Source organism: Rhipicephalus microplus, chromosome 5 (genome assembly GCF_043290135.1).
Source record: "Rhipicephalus microplus isolate Deutch F79 chromosome 5, USDA_Rmic, whole genome shotgun sequence".
Classification (NCBI taxonomy): Eukaryota; Metazoa; Arthropoda; class Arachnida; order Ixodida; family Ixodidae; genus Rhipicephalus; species Rhipicephalus microplus.
Window position 1 is genome coordinate 185488948 of NC_134704.1, and position 15438 is coordinate 185504385.

The window sequence follows — 15438 nt, forward strand, 5'->3', positions numbered from 1 at the left end:
AGTAACTAGAAATGAAATCTCATGGTGGTCCAGTTATACCATAGGAGGAGAGCTTGTTCAAAAGAATTGCATGATTGATAAAATCAAAGGCTTGACTGAAGTCAATGAAGACTGATCCAAGGAACTTTCCGTCATCAATTTTGTTTCTGATATTTTCAGTAAGAGAAACTAGTACAAGATTGGTGGAAAGCCCTTGATGAAACCCAAATTGATGGGGCCACAAGAGCTGAAATTTGTTGAGGTATTTGGCAAGATGGACGGAATATAATTTTTCAACAACCTTACTAGAAAAAGGAATAATAGCGATGGGCCTATACTTGTTTTTCAGTGACTTATCACCTTTCTTTTGAACAGGTACTATCTTGCTTTTCTTTAGTTCGAAAGAAAAGATAGAATGCTTAAAAAACAGGTTAACAATATGGCCGAAACTAGGGGCGATGACACCAACAAAGTCCTTCATGTATTTGGCAGATATGCTGTCAAGTCAAGCGCTAGTTGTTTTACAACTTAAAATAGTGTTGCAAACTTCAGCTGGGCAGGTTGGAAAAAGATAAAAAGACTGCAGGATTGCAATGCACACCGTTTGTCGTTTAGACATTATTGGCTGGATTTAGCACTGATACTGCAAAAGTACTGGGTGAAAGCATTAGCAATGGCATCGGAAGTTTAAAAGGTCTTTCCTTCGTGACATACTTCAGTGATACAAGCTGCCGCTTTATTTTTATTTAGAGAGGAGTCAAGCATACGCCACTGCTTTCCCGTATTCTTACCAGCTTGCATTATTAAATTCTCATAATAATTTCGTACCGCTTTTTTATTATAAAGTTTAATGTATTGCCGTACTTTTTCAACGTTCCCTCAAAGCCATATATAAGGTTTTTTTTTTTAATTTTCTATATACAGTGTCTTTTTTTTTCGTAAACAGGCGAGAAGCCCCGATGTTAACCAAGGGTTCTCGGGTGGTGCGTACTTTCTTCGGCACAAAACAGTTGATGTCGAAAACGTTATAGCGTAGATATAAGGGAAGAAAATTCTCTATAAGCTGTCTCAGATCAGCGCAAGAGCTAACAAGGGGCCAGTTTATTGCGCCTATTGAATCAGTAAACTTTTTTCTTGTGAAAGATTGACTTGGAGAAACAAGTATTTGTAAGAGTAGGCACGCGATGGAAGCGAAGTGCTACAGGAAAGTGGTTCGTAATAGTGACACGGATGATAAAAACCTCAAGAGGGGTCAGAAGATTCTTTAAAGCACGATCAAATAAAGTACTGTGTCAAGCATCTGCATTGAAGATACTTGACACAGTGTACTACCTTGGGCTTCGGTTGGACAGTGGTGCTTTCCTAACCAGGCCAACAGGTAGCCTGTATGTGTAGACAGACCGGTCGCTACTAGAATGACAACGTCAGTTCAGAAGTATCATGTGTGCCACCAAGGTGCTTTTCCATGTCGACCACCCATTCGTACGTTATTGCACGATAAATGAAACACCCACCTGTATTTGAGGTGCCCATCAGCTACACTACCGCATCCCATCAGAGTGGCTTCACACTTCGAAAGTCTGCACATACTGATCCCCAATCTGCCACTACACTTTCACGAGGACACTGGCACCGTGGGGAATGCAGGCTATCAATTGTGATTTGTCGTTTCTAGAGGCAAGAAACCATGTCCTCCTGGTAGCAATTGATCAGCCCTTCGTGTACCTGCAGGTCAAATACAGGTGGGGTGAGTATTACACTGATGCCTTCAAGTCCTCCGCAGTCGCAAGTGCAGCACATGGTCTGGCGATCTCTGAATCTGCAACAATGAACGAACATACCAGCATATTTACTACAGAATGCTATGACATACTTGTAGCTGTAAGACATATCATAAAGGGGCAATAAGCAGCCTCCACCATATACACAGATTCTCTCGGTGCAGTGACTTCACCATCTTGCACTAGGATACACATAAATCCTGTTGGTGATACTCTTCTGAAATTCAACATGTATACCACCAAATCTAAGCTCAAAATATGCTATGCCGGATACCAGGACACTGCAATGTAGCTGACAATAAGATAGCGGACTGACTTCCGAAGTCAGTGGCACTCCGCCTATAAGTTGACGTAGGCATCATACCGTATGAAGACCTCAGACCACTCATCAGTACTGAAACGCGTAGACAATGGCAAGAGGTATAGAATGCAGCAAACGCAAAAAAACTGCACTCAGTAAACCCAAGAATAGGAAGATATGTGACGAAAATACTGTGATGGAGCGCGTGCGCCCAGCCACCCTTTCCTTTTTATTGCAGTGCGAAAGCCTAGTTGCGAGGACATCACTGTCCCTTCGAGACACGAGTCACTGAAGTCTCTTGCGAAGGTAGGGAACACCACCGCAGCTAGCGCAGGCGATTCCGCTTTCCCAGCGTGCGGAACAGGTTTTTCCATCATCAGCGAAGGAACGTATTTTCGTTTAGGCACTGCACCGTGTCGCCTATAGGCAGACAGAAATTACGTGCCTTCTTCCTTTTCCTTACGAACTACTACCACCACCACGTATTTTCGTCAGGGAAGGGAGACCAGGACGGTAAAGAAAACCAGCATGCCGATGACCGGACGATGTCTCTCTAGCACCGGTGACGAAAGAAGAAGGTCGAAACCAGAACCCCTTGCGAGCCAAGGGCGTGAACAAACGAGGTGTAAGTGTCAACGCCTTTGTTATTTGTAGTCGCTCTATTTACGTGCTAGTGCTAACGTACAGCAATAAAGTGTTGTTTGTTGACCTAGCTTGTTGCATTATTCGCCCGAACCCGTGTATCTTTGATGACTCAAGCTACGGATAGGGGATATTAATCGCACATGGGACCACTATGTGCGGACGGAACATTTGCTAGGCTTCTGCGTCAGCAGTAATAAGACGAATCCCTACATCTGGCAGCCTACGTAACGAATTCGGCAACGCTGCTAGTTTTGCGGACGCGAGCAACTACTGACGCTGCCCCAAACGTAGGGCAAAAGGCTTGTCGGAATTCCAGGATTTCTCAATGTTGTCTGATGTCGCGTCGCAGAGTGGCGATCCTTTGGCTAACGCGAGGGCACTGTTTGGACTTTCTGACAGCGTAGATCTTACTCGTTTCACACAGGATGAACAAGAGGGTGCAGAGACCGCATTAGCAGAGATTTGGTCTACGAAAGAAAGCGCCACGCCACGCACTCCGTCACCTTGCGACGCGAACTGAGAGGCGCCGCCAGAAGTTACTCCGACACACGGTGAGACTTTAGGCGAGTCTGCGGGCAACAGTCTGCCCTCGAGTGAGGTATTCTTACAGAATGCACTGTCAGTTATGCAAAGCCTGCCTGGAGCCTTGCAAAGCACAGCGCAGGCCCCCGTGCAGACTGCGCGACCACGTGTGAATGTAGACATGCCCACGTACAAGGCTTAACACGACTGCAAGAGTACCAGTGAGTATCCCGACCAGTTGCTCCACTATCAGCAGGCGAAGGGGCTTTCTGGCGCCGAACAGCTCCAGCACGTGGTTCCGGTGACGCTCACAGCGCAAGGGGCTGAATGGTTCCGAGTAATCGGACATCTCGCCCGCAAGGTAGAATAGTTCCGCAACAGCTTCCACGGCAAATTCCTACCGGCTAATTACGAGTGCTGTTTGCGGACGGAATCGGAGCTACGCTTGCAGCATTCGGACGAGTACTTGCTGGAGTATTTACGGGCGATGGGCAAACTGTATCGTCTCGCAAACCCTTACGCCACCAATGCAGAAAAACTCACAGCATGTCCACGGAGTGAATTATGAGTGGAGCGAAGCGTTCGTCAGCCCATCCGCGCTTCCATCAATCCGTTAGTTCTTACTTCCATCCATCCAAGCGACCATCCGTGCATCCATCCATACATCCGTCCGTCTGTCCGTGTGTCCATCCGTACGTATGTTCACCTGTCCGTCTGTCTTCTAGTGTGTCTGTCCGTTCATTCGTGCGTTCATCTAGTGAGCACTTCAAGTACCATCATCTCGCATACCCTGTGGCACATACCCGCTCCGCGCGTTCATGCGTCAACCCGTGCGTCCATCTATTGAACACTCCAAGTACCACCATCTTCCATCTCGCATTGCAGTAGGTACGCCCACAGCGACAGAGGATGGACAGACCTACGCCTTATGGAACTTCACCCCTAAACGTCGAGCGCGTTGCGCGACAAGCACACCCGACTTTTGCGGCGCACTTCAGGGGATGCAAATCGCAGACCTAGGAGAGCTCACCACCGAGGCGAAGCTTATACAAGGGGACATCCTTTTAGCGCGATGATATCATCCACGCTCACCCGTAGCACAGTCAATAGAGCCTCGCTGTGAGTAAAATGGCGACGTGGTAGCCTCAGAAGTATTTAGGGGTAACGCGTCAGTATCATTCGCTGATGAGCACATACCACGTGGTTGGGAGCTGTCAGACTGCTCTTTGGACCCCTACGCTTGCACCCGCACGTGACATTACCCGGCAGGAGCGCGTGGTCGAGACAAGGTCTAACGAGCGGCTCAAACCGGAGTGATGACGACCTAATCGAGGTGACGTGAGATCGAGCCGGCGTGATTTCCGCGGTCCTTGCTATCGGTGCCGCACGCTGAGGCACATCGCCCGTGAATGCGACCGCACACCTGGTCAGGAGCAAAGGCACGGTTCGGGAAACGGGCGGCACCACGGATGAACCACATCGGACGCAACGCGGTGATAAGCGATTCTACTGATTCATTCGGTTTACTTGCGCACTCTGTCTTTCACGCAAGTGATGTTGTAGGCTCGCCCACCCCGCTAATTGATTTAGCAATAGCTTGAAGAAGTTCGTTGCACTTTTGATTACTGGAGCAAGCGCTTCTTTATTCGGCGACGACGTATTGCACTATCTCCGCGAGAAGAATATCCGCTTGAGGCAAAACAACACCATCTTCCGCATTGCTACGGGAACAGCACAATCGAGAAGCTCAGCTAGGACGCGTGAGGTAACAATGTTTCGAGCATCTTTCTGGGCTGTCAATGTATTTAATCCTGGGTCGAGACTTCCTTAGGGTATTTTCATTGACATTGCAAACGGCGGTTACCGAGAGCAAGACGGAGACGCGCTAAAATATTTCTCGAAGGCCCGCGCATTGACAAAGGCATGCCCATTCCAGGGAGAGACGTGAGTACGCGAGGAGGAAAGCATGCCCAGAAAGCGAGTAACCACCCCACCAGAACAATGTGCCGTGCTACAGCGAAGGTCAGTGCACCCGTATTTGGTAGCGGCACAGAGCCTGCCAGACGGTGAAAGAGCGCAGCTTTCGTCGCTCTTGTACGAGTTTGACGCGATGTTCACTGACCGCCCTGGTCACACTAGGCTGGTCAAGCACAGAATTGGCACAGGTGATTCGCGACCTTGCAAATGCAATCCTTGACCGATCAGCTTGGCTAAGCAAAAAGTACTTGACACTGGCTTGGATGAACTCGTAGATACAGGCGTAGTTGAGAGGTCCAACAGGCCATGGAGTTTTCTGGTAGTTTTAGTGCCAAAGAAAGGCGATACATATCACATTTATGTAGACTGAGGTTATCAATAAGGGCGGTTACAAATAAGGTTACGAATAAGGACGCGTAGCCTATTCCCTCGTCAGTATCCAACCTAGGCGGGCCGAAGTACTTCACTGCACTCGATGCTACCGTGGATAATATCAGGTTGAAATGGACGCGCGTGACAAAAAGAAATCGGCTCTCATATGCCACAGAAGACTTTTCCTATTAAGAAGCATGTCTTTTGAATTGTTGGGAGCCCCCGCGGCGTATCAGAAGCTAATGTACATATTTTTCGGAGATGCAAAGTGACAGAACGCATTCGCATATCTAGAATACCTAGTGGTTTACTCGAAAACGTACGAGGAGCACTTGCGCCGCTTGAGAGACGTTCTAGAAAGGCTTAGCTGTGCGTTTAACACTATGAACCCGAACAAAGCTCAGACAGCGGTGACCCAAATAACATTATTGGGATTAACGTTTGACGAGGGTCGCATTTTGCCAGATAAGGGTAAGCTTGAAGCGATAGTCAGCTATCCATCGCCGAACAATATTGGTGAGCTGAGGCACTTTATGGAGATGGTAAACATTTATCCCCAGTTCATTCCAGATTGCGCGGCAGTGCAGGTGCCTTTGACGAAGGTCTTGAGGAATTGCGAGCCTTGGGCTTGAAAAGCCAAGAGCAAGAAGCCACACTGCGTTGCTTCTTGAAGTTGCTGGCCAACACGGCTGAGCAGCAGCTATCCGTTCTGAAAAGGAGTTTGTGATTCACACGAACACGAGTGACCTGGGCCTGGAAGCAATTCTCTTTCAGGAACATGGAGGTTCCCTCCGACTGACTGCGTTCGCGAGCTGTCTGTTGACGCCGGTGGAGAGGAAGTACTCGGTAACCGATAAAGAGTGTGTTGCGACAGTTTTTGCTCTCCGTAAGTTTCACTTTTACATAGACGGAGTTGCGTTTATGGTTGAGACTGACCACATGCCGCTCACGTGGTTGAGACACTTGAACAAACCAAGTGGCCGCCTGACGCGTGAGACATTGCTACTGCAGCGTTACGACTTAACCGTTCACTACCACAAGAATAAGAACAATGCCGCGGCCGATGCACTATCGCATGCTCCAGTCCGACAAGAGGCAAGTCACGCGACTACCCCGGAACGAACTGAGAGCGAGACACTCGCGCTAACGGAAACAGCGGAGGAAATATCAGTTCAAGGCAAAAGACAGAACGACGTAGAGGCTGTCATTAGGGATTGTTTTCAGCATAAGGAAACTATTAGAAGCTCAGCAGAATTATGCATTTTGTCGAAAGGTTTGTGACTGGCTCTTGGAGCCGGTTGGCAGTGAGGCCACCGCGCACATGACCGCACCTGGTGTTGCTGTTGGTGCGGAGTGCTTCGCAATGGCTGGTAGTGCTGTGAGACTACATTCATACCTTCTGGCTCTGACGGCGTCCTGCTGAGGTACATCCCATCCGACGATGACACGAGTGAGTCAGTCAAAGTCGTGATACCACACACGTTGAGAGGGGCACTTCTTCGCTACGTTCATGATACGTGCATTGTTGGGCATCTGAGTTGCCCTAAGACTTACGCTAAGTTTTGTCGCCTTGCTACCTGGCCAGGCAGGAAGCGGGATGTAATTTGCTACGCCCGCTCATGTCGTGTGTGCCAAAGCGTCAAGCCACAAGGCGGATGTGCGCCCGGCCTAACACAGCCGATTAACAGCCAGAATCCCTGGCAAATCGCGGCATGTGACGTAATGAACCCATACCCCCCCAACTCCTACCAGAAATAAGTTCTTTCTGGTGATCAAGAGTGACTTCATTAAATGAGTGGAATTTTCCCGTTTAGGAAGCGGACGGCTCGAGTGATCGTAGAAAAGTTGATGGAGGTTTTCAGCAGGTTTGGGTTTCCTGAGCACTTCACTACAGACAACGCGTCTTATTTCACTTGCGAAGGTGTTTGTTGACACGAGTGCCGCGTTGGGCATTAAGCGCAAGAAACCATCCTCCTACCATGCTCAGTCGAACTCCATGCAGTGAGTCAATCGCAACACCAAGCACATGCTTGTTGCGTTCTCTGTACGACATAAGGAATGGGATACCTACCTTCCAGTGATCGGTTTTGCATTGCGATCGACCGTGAACTGATCGACTGGGTTTGCGCCTTATTCTCTAAGCCGGGCGATATAACGGCCAAATCTGATGAATACCGTCCTCTCGGATCGCCGAGGAGTGCCAGTGGCGACACCATCAATATGCTACGGAGCTGCGCGAAAAGCTAGCGGAAGCCTTACTTAAATTTCAGCATAATGTCTGCACTGCTAGGGCACAGCAGAATGTGCAGTACAATCGCACGCATCGAAACGTACACTATTGCACTATTAGGTGGATGACCTGGTGCTGCGGCGCGATCATGTTCTCAGTGATGCTAGCAAACGATTTGCTGCCTCGCTGGCACTGAACTGGTCCGGGTCATACCGAGTGCGAGAGAACGTTTTCTCGCTCCTTTATCGGCTCGCGAACATGAAAGGCAAACCGAGGGGTGGACCGGTGCACGTATGAGACTTCAAACGTTACGTGTCACGGGAGGAGCACGAGGAGTATAGTCAAGCCCCCTCCAGGCTGCAGGCGGCGGGTGAGAACGCTCCACATCGAGTCAGGAGCCCAGAACTTACTTTCTGCGTAACAGCCGGAGACTACTGTCCACGGCTGGCCACGTTTGATATGTTCAACGCGAGGTGCAAGGGTTCGCGCGCAAGACATGATCGATTGTTCACATGTCCTTATTCTGTGTCGAATTTCACCGAGAAAATGGGGAGTCCAAAGACAAAGAGGTGCCACCGGAACAGCTCAGAGAGGAAACCACTCTTTTCGCCGGATCACCCCCAATACCATCTATGTCGGCATCGTGGCCCCACACAACCAAGAAACGCCACTTCCAACCTACGCCATGCTCTCATCATCGGGCCTTTACGCAAGGGACGCCAGGGTGATCAGCAGCCAGCCCAGCCGGAAGAGCCAGCTGTCTTGGAGCCGCTGTCACAACTGCAAGCCTACTTAGCTGACCCATGGTTGTCCAGGCACCCTTATGGTCTATGCTATCTCGAGGCAATGGCGCGGCATGCCGAAGATGAGACTCCCGAGCCCGCCAAATCAGCGGCGCGGTGACCCAATGCAGCCGCCCATACCATGCTGCAGAGTGCAGCCAGGGACCAGTGCTGAACAAGACCTGTCACAAACTGGCAACTCTCAGTCACCACCAACGACCTGATTGGTGGGGGTCAATGGGGCGTGGTCCGGACCAGAGAGTACTACCGTAACCGGATCGAGGCGGCAATAACGGTGACGAAAGCGACAGCAGTGGCAGTAATGGTGAAGGCGGTGACAGCGGTAGTGATGACTGGCCATGGGCAGGGCAGCAGTAGTGGTGGCTACTTTGGATGCAGCGGTGAGAAATGGGGACACCGGCGGCACCCACGGCAGAGGGCCAACCGCAGGAGGGCGCGGATTTGGATCCTTCGTTCTAGCCTTCTTCGATCATGAATATCAAAATATTATCATGTTTCAGTCTCTGTCATTTGGGAGCCTTCTTAAGGGGAAGGGAGGATGTGGGGGAGCTCGTGCGCCCAGCCACCCTTTCCCTTTCATGGTAGCACGAAAGCCAAGTTGAGAGGACATCACTGTCCCTTCAAGACACGAGTCACTAAAGCTTCTTGCCAAAGGATGGAACACCCCCACAGCCATCACTGGCTACTCTCCCTTCCCAGTGCGCGAAACGGTTTTCCCCTCTCTCAGCGAGAAACATATTGTTGTCAGAGAAGGGAAAGCGGGACGGTGAAGAAAATCAGCGTGCCGACGACCGGATGCTCTCTCTGGCTCCGGCAAAAAAAGAAGCTTGAACCCGGAACCCCGTGCGAGCCAAGGACGTCAAGGACCGACGTGTAAGCGTTCACACCTTTGTTATTTGTTGCTATTGCTAACACTATTGCTAAAGAATATAAATAAGGTGTTGTTTGTGAACGTAGCCTGTTGCCTTATTCACCCGAACCCATGTAGCTGCGATGACTCTAGCTACGAATAGAGAACGTCAATCGTGCACGGTTCGACTGCGTGCGGCTGGAACATTAGCTAGGCTTCTGCGTCAGCCGTACATAGGATGGACCCCTACGATACGTAACAAGTACCCAGAGGTGGCACTGTGCAGACTCGGGAACAGTCATACCCACGCAACACAATCACACATTTTAAGCTACTCTCCAGCACCACAATGTGCAAACTGTGGTGGTGCGCTGTCTGTTGTTCATGTTATTTATTATCTGTCTGTACCTCGAACCATAAAGACTGTGGCATTTTTTAAGCTATGCAATGCCACATTCCGCCTCACCCACAATTTTTCCTTGGTGACGATCCCAAATTTTCCCCAAAAGTGATTTTCAAGTTGTTAGCTCGTGTAGGCTTCCTACAATCTATAACCTATTTTGACTAATCACAGCCTTCTCTCAATCCTGACGGAACCACTGAGTCTTCTATATGAAATGTCATACCGCACGCACTCCTTGTCCTGACAAGGACCATTGCCGACACTGCGTGACTATGGATAACCCACAAACTTAGCCCGTTTTAAACCCATCACACATAATTATTATACTTAGGTTAAGCCCTAAGCACCACTTTTTCATTCTTGCCGCTGATAATTTTAGTGAACCTCAGGTGGTAGAGTATTCTGGAGCACTCCCCTACGGCGTCTCTCATAATCATATGGCACTTTTGGGACGGTAAACCTCACATATCAATCCTAATCTAGCCACCCTGAATAGACTTTTTACAATCAAAACAACCAAAAACTCTGTGTAAGGCACTCTTTGGCCTGAGTTGCCCTTGCGCCAATAAAATCTATCATCATCATCAACATCGTCATCATCTGTGGCATGCCGCACGTGTGGGATCTGTCGCGGCAGGGGGCCACAACGTACTTCGTCGGCGATCCGCAGTCGGTAAGCAACTGGCCCCGCCGTGTTGGTCTAGTGGCTAAGGTACTTGGCTGCTGACCCGCAGGTCGCGGGACCATATTCCGGCTGTGGCGGCTGCATTTCCGATGGAAGCGGAAAAGGCCCGTTCGCTCAGATTTAGGTGCATGTTAAAGAGCCCCAGGTGGTCGAATTTCCGGAGTCCTCTACATCGGCGTCTGTCATAATCATATGGTGGTTTTGGAACGTTAAACCCCACATATCAATCAAGTCAATCGGTGAGCAACTGCACGTTGCGCGTGTACGCGTCTAGGTGGAAGTGCAGCGGACAGAGTAAACTCCGCTTGGCATGGGGTCGAGTCATCGCTCTGGCCGCCACGCATGGAATCAACCCATGCTTCTGTAAGCACCAGATGAGACGGTAATCAGTGGAACTTTCCCCTATCGTTTACCGTTTCACTGGTGTCAGATTCAAAGAGCAAAATATTGGAGCCATGACGACAACTTCTAAATCAAGCGATATCTTTACCTCTGGCAATCGTATATCTTGTATTTCCGTGCAAGTACACGATTCAAGACTCTGCTAGCTCGCTTCACAAGTACGCTGGATAAGTGACCACATGACCGCACGGTGCGAGCAGACAATCAAAAAGGCGACACGCAAGTTGCATTTTTTTGCGTGTGTTTGGTACTCTACGTCATCACAACTAGTCAGAAAGGGCTGTGAAGTAATGAGGATTATAATTGGTGGCAAGCTAAATATAGAAAGCATAGTATACCGCTCTCAATTTGTCTTATGCGCGTTCAATAGAGGCTACTCTTTACTATGACGTAGCAGTCACGATGAGCCAACGAAAAATTCAGCACAGTGCCGTTCACGATGGAAGGAGGCGTGCTGCTACGCTGAGGCCACCAGGCACCCTTTCAGTTTTCCTGTGGTGTTTATTTTGTCAAGAGGCAACTTTTCCATCCACTCACTCTAATAATCGCCCTAGCCGTCTGTCAGTCGATGCTGACGTTTTTGAATTTGCAATGTTCCAATGGAACCAAAGCGTTCCGTCGTTTTCACAGCGTCAAGGAGCAACGTGGCGTCTATTTTCAGCGTTGCTCGGTTGAACCAAGTATATCGCCTTAGTGTGATCAGTAATGGCTGTAGACAATTGCCCTCGTGCAGTAAGGTGAAGGTCTCAGAGGTTTCTAAAGTTAACTAGAAGGGACTCTGGCGATGCGATCGTTCAGCAACCATGGGAATGATGGGTAGGACATGGATTTGCTTAGCCTTCGTACTGGTGGGCGGCGAATCGCACTTGCGGTGTCGTTTATTGCTGGTTTTGGTTTTGTTTCGAAGAAAAGAACGAACTATCTTTAACTTTATGACCCGATTTTAAACATTAGGCTTACAAGAATACGGTGGTGAAAAGCAACCACTGCTCATTTCCCGATTTTCGTTTCCTGAGAAAACAGGTACAGGCCGCACGAACACTCACAAAGCCAGAATTACAAAGATTAGAAAAATCCGTGTACTACTCATCATTCCCATGCTCGCTGAAGCACCGTGCATTGGACCTCGGATAGACACTAGCGCGAGAGTTTCCTTTGGTGTCTATTTGGAAAACTCTATGGTGAAGCTGAAGTTTCTATGTGCGCGTCTGTATTTCGTGTAATGTGCGTGTACTTCAGCCATTCATTTCACGCTGACTACAGACGTAGGTGACCTACAACAGGAGAGGTGCCGTCCCAAAATCGGCCGTGAAGACCCCTAGACAGGGAGTCGACAACGTAGCCTGCGAATCGCCTCGGGTAAGCGCACCTCGTTAGCGTATATGAGCTGTGCAGAACACCTGCGATTGATTGATAGGTGAGGTTTAACTTCCTGAAAGTACCATATGATTATGAGATACACCGTAGTGGAGGGCTCCGGAAATTTCTACCACCTTGGGTTCTTCAACGCGCAGCCAAATTTCAGCCCACGGGTCTACAGCACTTTCGCCTTCATCGAAAACAAAGCCGCCGCAGCTGGGATTTGATCCCGCGACATGTGGGTCAGCAGCCGAGTACCTTAGGCACTAGACCACTGCGGCGGGACAGGACATCTGAGACTACAGCTTTATTTGGTTGTTGTAAGTACATATATACGTAGTTTACCGATCAAAAGAACTGCGCGTTTCACGCACTGCTTACCATAAATTCATAAGCGAAACCTACTTCGCTATTTGGTGCATATTCACTAAAGGTTGTCACATAACATTTTCGGGCCTGTTCGTGGTATATAGAATTATCATCAGCAGCAGCATAGTGCATAACACTGCCGATAGTGCATAGCACTCTGCTGCGACCAGAACATCAGTCAGGAGTCAGGAGCCAGGTTTTAGCCCCTAGGTTTCCCCTTCCGTCTTTCTCACAGCCAATCAAAAATATTCCGCCCACTTATTGGATCTATGGTAAGTTTGTATGCCGGTGGTCTCTCCTCTCTCCACGTCTCTCTCACCCTGCAGCGCTTTGCCACTTGTCAGAGAGAGAGAGAGAGACGAAAAAAGAACTGCCAACACCAACATTCCGAAAAGCCCATTAAAAAAACCTTTAGACACTCGATGGTGGCGTCGCTCAGTTCCCCGGATCAAGTTACCCAGTGCGGCAGGTTAGCCAGAGGGCCCATACTTTGACGTGGCATACTGTCTGGCCCGACAGGCGCTCCGCGGACGCTTCATCCGAGATGTATTGGCGTCAACATACGGGATGCTTTGACGCCACTTGTTTCCACCCCGCTGGTCGGAGGCAGCCGCGTTGCTCAATAAAACTATGATGAACGGACCACGGCTTTCTACTCCGAACGATTTAGGGGAGTGGTGGAGTTGTCTGTCAGCGCGTTCTTTTTTTTGTCCTTCTACGAGCATAGCCATGCGCTGACCCTCGACTCTCGGGCGCTGGTTTCTTAGAAGCCATGCTTTTGGAGGGAAAAGGCACACTCGTCCCCCTGCCCACGACGCCAGAACTTACACTCCAAGTTTCTGCTCCGTGGCTAAGTACCGGCAAGATGCAGCTGTTGTATACTTTCCTCTTGAAGGATAGTGGCATTCTACCTGTCATGAATTGAGAGTGCTTGCCAATTGTGCTCCACCCCATTATTATTCTTCTAGTTACTCCAGTCCCGTGGTTCGGCTCCGCAGGTATTAGCTGTCATAACTAGGCGTAGTTATTTACAACTTCAAGTGCACTATTACCTATCCCGAAGTGCTGCTCTTTTTCGAGGTTGCTGTACGTTACTTTCGTTTTCTGCAGTTTAATTTGAATACCTACTTTTCTGCTCTGCTTGTCTAAATCCGTTATCATGAGTTGCAATTCGTCCCCTGGGTCACTAAGCAATGCAGTGTCATCGGCAAAGCGCAGGTTACTAAGACACTCTCCATTAACTTTTATACCTAGCTGCTTCCATTCTAGGCCTCTAAAAACCTCCTGTAAGCACGCGATAAATAGCATTGGGGAGATTGTATCCCCTGCCTCACATTCTTGAGTGGTATTCTGTTGCTTTTTTTATGAAGCAATATAGAAGCAGTTGATCCCCGGTAGATTTCTTCCAGCATGTTTATATATGCTTCGTCGACGCCCTCATTTCGCAGTGTGTGCATGACTGCTGATATTTATACTGAATCGAACGCCTTCTCGTAATTTTTCGCTATGGATAGTGATTGGCTGTATTTTGAGCATTTCTCTATTCCCTGATTGATAGTATGAATGTGGTGGATTGTTGAGTAGCTTGTTCAAAATCCTGCTTGTTTTTTTGGTTGATTGAACTCTAATGTGTAATTTCTGTTAGCAATTACTTTTGTGAATAGCTTCTATACTACTTAGAGCTAGCTGATCGGCCTGTATTACTTCAAGTCCTTGTCATCTTCTTTCTTATGTATTAGGAGGATGTTAGCATTCTTCGAAAATTCCGGTGCTCTTCCCGTCAGGAGACGCCTCGTAAACAAGGTCGCTAGTTTTTCTAACACAATCTGTCCTCCATCTTTCAGCCGATCCAATGTTACTTGATCCTCACCAGCAGCTTTGCCTCTTTTTATGCTCTCTAAGGCTATTCTGACTTCTTCTATCATTCCTGGTTGGGTGTCATCTGGGTTACTGCTGGTTGTTATAGTGAGGTTGCGGTTGTGCTGGCTACTGTACAGACCTCTGTAAAACTCCACCGCTAATTTCACTATTCTATCCATATTGATAGTCACTATGCCTTCCTTGTCCCTTAGTGTATACATATGGTTTTTGCCTATCCCAAGTTTTCTCTTCGCTGCTTTGACGCTTCCTCCATTCAGCGATAGTTTTTTCGTCTATTTTGATACTCGAGTGATGGTTCTTTGCGGTATTAGCAACCACTTCGGGATGTCACCCTGATTGAACAACCATTACTAAGTCAAACTGCGGGCATGTGCATCGACCCGGGGGTACTGGCCCCTTACCCGAGTAACACGAGCACCTCATACCCCTCAAGGCTTGTCTTACTTTGATACGACACGGGCTTGCGCCCTGCCAACACTCAAAAGTGCAATTCAAGCACGGTTATCTCAAATATGGTAATTTCATCCTGTTTTGCAATTCTAGCTGATGCCATGAACGATCGATTGACTCCTGAAGCAGGAAGTTAAATAAATGCTTCGCAGTATTAATCTCAGGTGTCGTTTGAGAATGTCTAAATGACAAAAATTGGCGATTTTACACATATCTTTGTGCTCACTGTCATTGTCATTGCATTGAAAAAAAATTTCCCAATAAAAAGGGTAGGCGTGCCCTTCGGGATTTTCTGACCGCTCACGTCTATTTCACGGGCGGACGATGCACAACGAGGCACGGAGCAGTACTTAACTGTTGCGCAGCACTCGATCACCACGGGCACGTTGTGTGGCCGGTTCGTAAGTTCAGTGTTTGCAGCACCAGACC

The 15438-nt window shown here is 48.7% G+C and overlaps 1 protein-coding gene across 1 annotated transcript in view; it reads left to right on the top strand.

The window, feature by feature from the left end:
* The window catches only part of LOC119173602 (uncharacterized), a 412987-nt gene that overhangs the window by 41522 nt on the left and 356027 nt on the right, over positions 1–15438 (top strand). The gene's annotated exons all lie outside the window — the stretch shown is intronic.